Source organism: Streptopelia decaocto (genome assembly GCF_964273445.1).
Source record: "Streptopelia decaocto genome assembly, chromosome: 2".
Classification (NCBI taxonomy): domain Eukaryota; kingdom Metazoa; phylum Chordata; class Aves; order Columbiformes; family Columbidae; genus Streptopelia; species Streptopelia decaocto.
In genome coordinates this window covers 129,910,643-129,921,749 of record NC_138655.1, presented here as the reverse complement: position 1 = coordinate 129,921,749, position 11,107 = coordinate 129,910,643, and positions in this window count along the sequence as shown.

The window sequence follows — 11,107 nt, the reverse complement described above, 5'->3', positions numbered from 1 at the left end:
GGCTTGCCATGCACCTGGTATAGGAAAGCTGGAGGTATTTAAATTCTCTTCACAATCTCTCTTCTTCTGTCTCTGTCAGTTTGTCTCCATAGGGAGCTTCTGAAAGGTGAACTTCCCCTCCTGTGTCTTCTTGAAGGGTTTGTAAGTGTTTTGACTCCTTTTGATCTTCAAGGTCTCAGACTGAAGTTTGTTTCTCCTTGGAGACTGCATGCGATGTCCCTGAATACTGCTAGTTTTCACTCATTATCTTTTCAATGTAGGCTTGTCTGTTCCTGTGTGGGAACAATTACATGCTTTTTGTTTGCTCTTCCCACAGCCTCAGGCTAAGCAAGACAAGGATGGGACACTCAGAATTCCTCCTGTACACAAAGTGTTTTCCCTCAGTGATTCAGTCCTATCTGTCATCAAATTGTTGCATCTCAGTACTAAGAATTTTATTGTATGTCCTCATTTTTGTCAGTTACCCATTGTAAGCATCCCAAACCACTGTCACTCACACTGCTTGGATCAAAGATCAGCATAAATGTGACTCGGCACAAAGAACAACATCAATAGACCCTGATTGCTGATGTTATGTTGTGCTCATGTCAGCTTTAGAAAGTCTGCCTCAGTAATCTGTAAATACTTCATTGTATAACTTAAATGAAGATTAGAACTGTGGACATTCGTACACTAGCAGAATTTCTTACTTACACAAATGTCCATGCGGAAACTTGTTTTGACTAAATTAAAAGAAATAATACCTTTCCTCCCCTGAAAGATCCTGTTCATTTATCTACCGTTTCAACACAGATAATTCAAATTCCCGAGACACACACAACTTTAGTGGGAATAACTGGAGTGCAGCTCCCATGCAGCTGCTCTGATTAGGGAATGGGATCAGCACAATCTAACCTCATGTAGACATAGACTATCAGAAGTAACTTCTGCCAAAGGTCAATCAACTCGCTCCACCGTACTTCAGGCATAGCGGCGTTGGTCTGGAAGTTGGTGCTGAAGCCACTAGAGATCATTACACCCTCTCAGCACTTCCTCCATTCCCATTTAGAGTTTCTCTTCTTCTCAGCAGAACGAAGAAGTCTTTGCAATCAGCAGTGACCGTTCTTAAGCTTGAACTTCTGCAGTGCTGGTTCTCTGCTTCACTTAGACGTGTGTAACTCAAGGTCTATGTCGATGCGACTAAGGCTTTTAGACACTTTGCAAGATCAAGCCAGAGTAGACTGCATCTTGTAAGATTACAACTCTTTTGAGCAGCCCTTGAACCTTATAGATATGCCTCTTGCTGGCCATATAGAGCCTGCACCTCTTGAGTATGCTTCAGAGTTCCTGCATTGTGGGATGTCATTTTTATTGGGCCTTTGAGGTAGAAAGCTTTATTTCTCATTTTACAATCTCACACATTTCCATGATGTAGGAAGTTCATCCAGCCAGACTAGAATCTCTTTCGTAAGGTAGAGAGCTGAAAGTATCCCTAACCTGGCACCAGCAGCTGCTTGACAGCACGCTTTGGAGCTACATGAAACAGGGAAAAACACATCTAAAGAAAAACTCAGGCGAATTTTAGATAGATAGAATGCAATTGTTCCAGTTAAATTCATCCAGAAAAACACAAGCTGGACTTGCTGTTTTGCTAAGTGGTTACAGCTATGCTGACGTCAGTGGATTTGCAGCTGTTCACAACAACATGAATCTGGCCTTGGATCTAACAATTTTCATGTTTGCAGAGGGGAGAGAGAAAGGTTGTTTGTTTCAGTAAAAGTGGGTCGGTGATTGTGTCACAGCCCTGCTCACTGTCCAGTGGAAACCAGTAAAGCCCCTATTATATCCCAGTTGCATGTGTATTATGGGGGAGAGACTGACACATTGCCATGCCTGGAGAAGTGAGATACTGTAGGTGAGTATGTAATAGGCACTGTCTGACCTCTACATACTCATACATACTTTTATTAATTTGTCTGAATTTTGGATTATTTTCTGAAGGGATAATACGATTTGCTATTGAAAGCAGCCGTTCCGTTCCCAGTATCTCTGCAACATGTACTCACTTAGCACTATCTGGGCTTGGATCCAGACAGATCTACTGCATCTTATAACCTCCTGTCTAGTGTGTCTTTCAACCCTCTCTTGGTCACCTACTCTGTCACTCCCCTGTCACCCCCCAGGGGTTCAGCTGTCTGTGCCAAGGATCCAATCTGACATGGCTTTTCTGCATAACGTTGGCTCATACTTCTGAGAGAACTGCTAGGTTGTGACAAAAAGCTGTGAGAAAGTCCAGGCAAAATAAAGAGCAAATCGTAGAGGTAGGATTGTTGAATAGGGGTAGTTAAGAACTCCAAGAGGGTCCAAGAGGAAGAGCAATAAAAAGGAAAGGCATAAAATATTACAGGTAGGGAAGCAGGGAGATACCGCGGTCACTGGAGGACTCAGTGAAAGACAGCAATCCAGCAGCCCTCATGACCTGCTCCAGAAAGCAGCTACGATCGACTGCAGAACAGCTTCCTTTAATCATCATTAATTGTTTCTTTCAAAACCAGCCTCCTCCTACCTACAAAAAAAATACCTTGTCAAACGAACATGATCTATACTTCACTGTCATTCCAAGTGACTACTCAAAGCCAGTTGCTCCCTACAGCGCACATGTTACCAATGCCAAGGATCGCTGCTCCTGCAGCAGTTCAGTGCCCAGGCTGCTCCCAGGCTCTCAAGGTCTCCCACCTCTGTGCTATAAAAAACCTCCAAAAAACTCAGCCTGGTGGGTGACTGGGGAGGTGAGAGTTGGAGGCACTATGTATTTTGTTTTCCTCAAGAAAATACCAAAAGGACGGAGCTTGTCTGTGTAGCCCCTTTGCTAACCCATGTTTTCTGGGTTCCCTTCCACAGCCCTTCTTATTCACCCCGTGTCCTGTTAGTTCTCTGGAGAGTGTGTGAAGTTGGGCTGATCACTCATGCTTGTGCTGGCTCCATACAGCACATGCGCGCTGTCCCAGGAATGAAAGGAGCAGCAGGACCTATTCCAGTAGCAGGATGGAACAGCAGCAATAACAGGAAAGTATTACAGCCAAGCGGGGGGCCTGCTGACTGGACATATGGATTCCATACTCCCTGAATTTCATGCATCAGGTCACACAGAATGATTTTGCCCTTCCTAAACAAGCTGTACCATTTGTTTATAATTTGTTTATAATTTGCAAGACCCTCCATCCCACACCTGCAATGAGCAGGCTCTAATGTATAGTTACGTCTTCTCAAACCTTTCTCTCCTTGCATTAGTTCTCCCACACCTCACAGAGTAGGGGACTTGAAAATTAGAACCAAGAGGCTGAGAAACACAGCCAGAACTAAGCCCATGTATGACTGGGAATATGTGAAAAACTGTTCTAAAATAGTATTTGCATAATACAGAAAGGTACACAGAAAAAAAAAACAAGCCACACAAGTTTGTGAGTGCTGCTGTGTTACCCACGAAAATCCATAGTGAGCTCTCCATCTACTCTGAGGTTCCCACAAGAATTAACTCTCAGAAAGTATATTTTACATTCAGTCATTCAAAGAAGTGTTTAATGAGGAGTAAAAGTTTTATGAGTCTTAAATGATCACAGGCTCATACTTTTTTTCTTAACATAATCCAGAACAAACTATCACTGAAATGGCATTTTAATCTTCCTGTGATGTTCTTCTAACATCAACAACTCAACATTAATTCTTACTGTCATAAACAAAAAAAAAACCCAACAGATTGCTTCTAAGGCCATTGGGCAATTATGTGAGTAACATAATACTGTTTATAATTGGATGTTTTAGTTGGATGTACATGACTTTGTTTCAAAGGAGGTGCCTCAATTGCACGTCTCTCAAGGATGACTCACACATTGTTTCCTTTAAGGCATCCCATTCCAGGCAGCATTTGGAATGGAAAAATTTGATTTGTTTAAAAATGTATATATAGAACTATCATCACATGTATTGGCGGGGTGTAGAGGCAGTGACTTCCTTTAAATAACGATGGACTCCAACACCACTATGAAGACAGTTCTACTATTCCTAGCGTGCTTCTAAAAAAATTAAAATTTGTATTCCCTACTCGAGGGCAATCCTTTCTTCTTTTTTGGTCTTTGAACAATAAGCAATTCATTGTCTTATTCGAGTAGAAGGGTCTCAGGAATATCTCTTGTTCACCTTGGGATATTGGTAAAAAGCTGTAAATCACAACCGCTGACAACAACTTTTTCTGTTGACGAAATCCAACATTTGCGAGCCTTCATTGGTAGATGAGATGGCATAAACTTCATTCAACTGTTATTGTTGTGCTCCTCTGCTCTTCCTCAGTTTAGCTGTGGGTAAAGCTCACAGGGGCAAAGGTAATTCAGATAAACTCAGTCTCTGGCTTCACTGTTTCTACATTGTCCTATATATTCCTCCTTACAAAAACAAACAATCAAATAAACAAACAAAACGACAAAAAAAAACCTACTAAGTTACAAACACGTTGAAAATAATCACATTCAAAGAGTTCAAATACAGATTTTTTTTTTTTTTTTCTGGAAGGTCAGATGATGTTTGTTATTTGGCTGAAAATAAATCTCTGAACTGCTGAAACCTTAGCTGTGGAGAAACTGATGCTCTCTATAACACAAGGCATCAGTTCTACCCAGTGATTTGGACTTTGGCACAAACAGCTCTACTGCCCCCGATTCTGTTCCCAGTTGGGACACTAACCTAACTGTGAGCTTAAACAAGTTCAGACACTTAAACACATACTGCCTGAATTCCCCTACTTAGCAAGTAGATTTCTTAACACTGAGAGACGTTCCCAATAGGAGCTATTTAGGTGTAGGTAATCCTTTTCCTGCTAGGTTTCTCCCAAGGAAATACTAGTTCTCAAGAGGGGAAGACGGCCCTTGGGAGGACTCTGGTTGCTGGAACTTGCAGAAGGGCAGAACATGATGAGAGAAGACAGGTAATATTCTATTGTATGTTGTCACTTTAAGGTTATGGTAGTTCAAACTCACTAAAAAGAACTCATGTTTAAGTCTTCATCAAGTTGATGCCCAGTGACTTTAAGCAATAAAATCAAGAAGGGTACTTTTTTTTTTTTTTCAGTTAATCCCCCTGTGGACTTCATTTTTTTCAATCCTGTGGTTATTATGAGCTTGCTACGAAGTCTCCCTTGCTAGGGCTGCTTGCTTTTCCCTCTCATGGGCAAAGGCTTTTGCAGTATCCAGACACTTGGCAGCAGGTTCAGGCTCCGCTGTCCCAGATCCTGGCGAGCTCCCTCAGGTCAGCTCTGGAGAGCAGCAGCCTCTGCTACCGGCTGACAGCGAAGCCAGCCCCAAATCCTCACACTGCAGTGACAGGCTTGCGATGTTCAGCTGCTCTGCTGCTGTGTTGATACAACCCGTGCTACAGCAGTTGCTGAACTGGCTTGAAGACACATCAAACATTACTTTTTCCTTGAGGAAGAGGCAGAGAAGTGGGTTGGATTAGAAGTGTTGTAGACAGTCTAAATATTTATCTTTCTTCAGCGTGGAAAAGCTAAATGAAGGAAAAGGTCTGGAATTAGTTCCAAACATTACCAAAGCCCGTGAGATGTATTCATCCTACGGCAGATGTTAATGACTTTGTGCAATGGCAGAATTAACTTCATCCCACCCACTAGCTGGGGTCAGCCAAACAGGGATCCAGGGAGTCCTCTGCCTTCCTTGTCTTATTTGCTTTATCTGTTCCAGAAAATAGTTTTCAGAGTATTTACATGCATTTGTCACAGTTGCCTCTTTTGGTTGGCTCCAGCAATAAATCATTCTGCGATAATCTAAAATGGAAGTGCAGGCGTGAAAAAGAACCGGTGCCTGACAAGAAGCACATACCAACCTGGGCTGCCAGGACAAAGATGCCCTTGCTCCTTAACCCGTCACGTCCCCAGCCTCACCAATGAAACACGTGTGAGTTATATTACAACCACAGTGCAATTAAACACTTAATTCAGCTTAGGAGAATGTAGGAGGTACACTTTTGAAACCAAATACATCAGGTGTTGTCTCGCTGGAAGAACCTCCCTCATCCAAACCGCTGGGGCCCTGGGCAGGGTGTGCTGCCCTGAACACCCTCATCCAGGATCCCTGCCTGCTGCCCCAGGGCTGGAGGTCCTTGTCACCTTGCCTCTTCTGACAGCCACTGGACCATCGGCAGGTCCTGTCACCACCCCGGCCCTGCTCGGACATGGGGGACGGTGCCCTGACAGGCTGGGGTCTCTTCAAGTGGTGGGCCCACCCTGGGGCAGCCCCGCTCTTCCCTCCCCCCAGCACAAACGTGCTGCTTTTGGGTAAGCGTCACCGCTTGGGGGAACAAGCAGTAAAAATCAAACAGCACACACAGCAGTTAGACGATGTGAAAAAGAATCACTTTGCCAGTTGGGGGTTCACATGTAAATTATTTCATGGTCCAGGTTTTCAAAGCGGACTTTAGACTTCAATGCAAAAAGGAAGCAAAAGACCCCCACTTCCTTACAACACACATAAGCAAATAAAGTGTAAATCCATTTTAGTCTCTCTTCCCTCTGCTTTTAATGCTTTAATGCAATTGATGCATCTCTCATAACAGAAGATGTGAGATGCCAGGGGATGTTGTAAGCCACAGTTCACAGCATGGTAAGAAAACGAGTCTCCACTATCACTGAAGGCACATGAGAGAAAAAAAAGAGGAACACTTTCATTATGCAAAAATAAATAAAGCCATGTGAAAAGGGTACTTGGACTCTAGAAATAAGCAGCAAGCAAGTCTTAATTCAGGTCATTAAAACAATTCTCCAAGCCAAGACATCAGAAGGACCTCTAGTAAACTGTACAGGATGGAGTATTCTGGAAATACTTCAAACATGAGGAAACAGTTCAGTCCAAATTCTCCTCATGCTCTGGCACAGCTTGAAAGGACTAACAAAACGTGGGACCAGGCATCCTTGCCCAGAAGAGGCCACTGGCACCCAGTTAAAACATGCTCCTAAGAAGACCAGCAACAGTTAAAAATGTGCCAGTCAAAATCAGAATATTGATTTCAGGAAGTCTAAGTTCTCCCACTGCTCTTGGGAGTACAAGGAGATAAATATTTGATCTCCTTAATGCATACAGTAAGGCACACTGGCTAATGTGATAAGCCCATTTTATCCCTGAAGTTTACGGCTCCTGTGAGCATCAGTGCTATGACTTGCCCTGGTGCTTCCTCTGGCATAACACAGTTAAAATTCGTACATGTAGCTGTTTGGAAAACAAAACAAAACAAAACAAAACCAAAAACAAACAAACAAACAAACACCACCACCACCACCACCAAAAAAATAACTGATCTGGGATAAATGAAGAACAACCTTGAGGTTTTTTTAAAACTAAAAATATATCTGGTATGAGTTAAGATTAAAAGAGTCAGAAACATTAACATTTGGAAAGTATTTTGCCATTTTGTTAGATAATAGACCCAAGACCCACACGCAGTCCACTTAAAAAAATCAAATGTGCTGACAGTCCCTGGTTTAATACTATGCCCAACTAAGCATCTATTTTCATCTTGGATGTATTTCCGCTAATCCAGTAGTGTCTGATCTGAGTGCTTGTCATTGATCTTTTTGCTCTCTGCTGTGACTCCTTGGCTCATATTTCTCTAATCTACTGAATATGAATTGATCACAAACTCAAGCGGAAAACTGATTTTAAAAGCGGTGTCTGTTAAACATATAATCAGGGCCTCATCTGGGCAATTTTTCTTTCATGCTGAATGTGCCAGCTGCTCTTCAGTCAATATACTCTGAACAAGACCTGTTACTGACCCCAAGTCACAGGTTTCTGTTGGATTTCACTGCTTCACCTGGGCTGTCAGCTCTACGCACGACAGCAGCACCGCTTGCACCCGTCAATCATCCCCGCGTAAGCAGAGGGCACCCGACCTGCCACAAAAGCTGACCCAAGGCATTTGACTCTTTGGATACAGTACCACTTGAAATAGGATCGGAATAGCACTGAGTGTCACAACAGCGTTAAATCTTCCGGAGAGGATCGCTGTGCTTTCGAAGGGAGGTGGTTTGGTGTGGCAAGCAGGGATTTCTCCTGATTTCTGTGGGAAGAGCGGGAGGCTCCCTGGGGAAGCCTTCCTTTCATGGCAAAAGCTGCACTGCAAGTTGCCATGAGATGTTCTCCACGTTCACCGTAACCCTCCCCTTCTCTCTTACATTCCTGCCAGAACCCACAACTCTTCTCAGCTTCCCCATCTTCCCAAACATGTACATGTTGCCGATAAAAGGCAGAGGCACTGCTAGCAGGAAGATGGGAAAGAAGGGAGGGACCTTGGGAACAGTGTTGCTTCATCTGAATGAAGGGTGAGTAGACCCAGGCCCAAGAGAACAAGATATAAAACCTGAATGACAGATGTATCTGTGTTGTGGCAGCAGTTTCCAAACTGAGTCCAAATCATATGCGACATAATGAGATACCACAGACATTTGGATTCAGAACTCGTATATTTTTCTGACTTTGTGAATCGGAACAAACAAGACAGAGGTGAACTGTTACCCTTCATAGACAATATAGAACAAATTATTAACGCCAAGGAGAATCAATCTCACCTGAGTGCCAAAGTAACTGAGGAGCACTCCTGAAGCACATTAACCCCTGAGAAAAAAGGATGCTGTAAATACTCTGAGTCTTGGTCCCAATCCAGCCTAAAGAGCTGAACACAGCTGGTAGGTACCCTGTGTCCTTCTGAATTCATACTGCACAGCCAGGCCTTGCTAATCTTCTACATTCCGGCCTGATAGGCTCATTACTCCAGCTTCTTGATGGAAACATCTCTACCACACTATGGATTAGAGATTATTGGATTAAGCAAACAATGTTCACTAAAACATTTCAGGATATCCAGCTGTCCTGCACCAGTCTGTTTAGCAGCATTAGCTGATTGCTCAAAATGTAATTTGATACAGTTTCAAAACCACAATGGATACGACATTGTTCATGCCAGGCCGATGATTTCCCTGTCAAAGTCAGAAATAAAATGTGCTTTAGAGAAGAAGATAATCCTTTTCTATTTTTAATTTGAACCTCAGTTTGTGAATCAGGGGATAAAATATCATTAAACTGTTAATGTTTGTAGAGCACTTTGGGAATTACAGTGTGTTTAGAAGAGACACAGCACATTATGATGCTTTCATTTGTATTAAATCTGTTACAAAGTGCCTATTCATTTAAATGATTTGAATTTAATTTCTCAGATTTCACAAGGACCTAATTCTTCTTCTTTCCAGTCCTCATCTCAAAATTCTGAATAAGAGATTTTTCTCTGAGAGTGAACCATTTTGTGCCACCCCTCCAAAATTCTGATACCTTGGACCTGAAATCTAGGACTCCCATACATTTAATTTTTTAAATCGTGATGTGTTCTTCCTTTGTGGCCTTGTTTAATTACACATGGCAGTGCGTGTATGTATGTACAAATATGTATACACACACATCAATGAGAGCTGCTTTTCATCAAAAAGGAATATAGAATCTCAGGCAAAATGATACTTAATCCTAAGAGCATTTAATTAAGCTAAATCAAGAGCTCTCTTGCATAGCATGCCAGTTTCTTGTGGGTAAAGCACCTGCTCCCACCCGCCTTGGCATCACGTTCTGATCCCACCTCACCACCCTTTTTGGAGCAGCCAGCCCTCGCTGCTCCCCCACAGGCTGTTCATCTTGTGCTGTGACCTGAAGTAGTGAAAACTTCCCCAGAGACACGGGCTCTGTGGCACGTCGTTGCCTCTTGTGGAACACAGAGGTTCCCTGCCTCACTGGTCACCCTCGGTCTGAAATCCCAGGGAAGCTGCTCACAGAGTCTGGGTAGAGCTAAGCCCTCATCCAGCCCGATGGGGACACGGGCATCACTTGAGCTGCCTGCCTGTGTTACAGACACCTCCTCAGTTGTCTCCTCTAACACTGTGATTAATGCTACAGGACTGCACTACTAGTGCCACTATGCTACATGACTGTGTGAGCACGACTAATGCAAATTAGTAATGCTAATGATTAGGTGAGTTAATGCTGCCCACCCCAGGGAGAGTGCAGTACCAGGGCAGGTGGCACGAGAGTGCTACCAGTGCGCTGAACCGCTCACGTGCTGTCCGTCACTGGAACAGGAGCCAGCGGTAAATTCTCTGCTCAGAAGCTGCTCCCCAAGGAAAGCAGGGGCAGGCCCTTGCTCTTCGCTTCCCTCAGCACACCTCTTATCAGCAGAGCAGCTGACCTTGGGCACAGCAAGCTGAACTCCTTCACTCAGCCGACTGAGCTCCCAGCACAGCGGAATGCACTCGAGGGCCCAACACAGCTATTTTTGTGTATCTCAGACATAAAGCAGGCATCTTATGATTGCTTTCGACCTAAAATTAAAAATACTTTACACTGAAATCTGAAAGTAGCCAGATATGCATACCCAGTTTTATCAATCTGTCACTAAAACAGCTCCACTAAGATTTGAGATAACCAGCTATTAACCTGGCAAGCGAGGTGCAAAGTTCTCATTTTTACTGTTATAAATAAAATATGGAAAGTCAACTGATAGCTGTGTCAGTGTGTTTACTTCAATGAAATAAGGGATGTGTTAAAATTCTTACTGCTTCTATGTAGGAGTAATTATAAGATGGCAGAACAAGATAATACAAAGTCTGGTTTATTAAGGCTTACCATAAGGTATGCAACATCAGCAACAAAACAGCTCATTGCTTTAATTAACAAAGCCTTACTTTATTGCCTGCATAAATCTGTCTCCCTTCAAGCCACTGTTCAACACCTTGCTATCAGCGGGATTAAAACTGGACACACCATCCAAACAGCACATTTACACCGGAGTGCAGCTTTGGCTATCAGAACCCTATTAAAAAAACAGGGACCGAAGCACCAAGTACTTGGTCAGACGCATTGTTTCTGGCAGAGGGGCGAGCGCAGCCGCTAAGAAAGGGAAGTGGTTGTCTCGGGTTCACAGTTTTTTCCCTTCTCAGTCCATTCGAGCCTGAGACGTGTCCGCCCTGTCAAAGCGGCCCGAGGGGCTCCCCAAAACACTCCCAAAAATACCCCCGGCAACACGGCGCGTG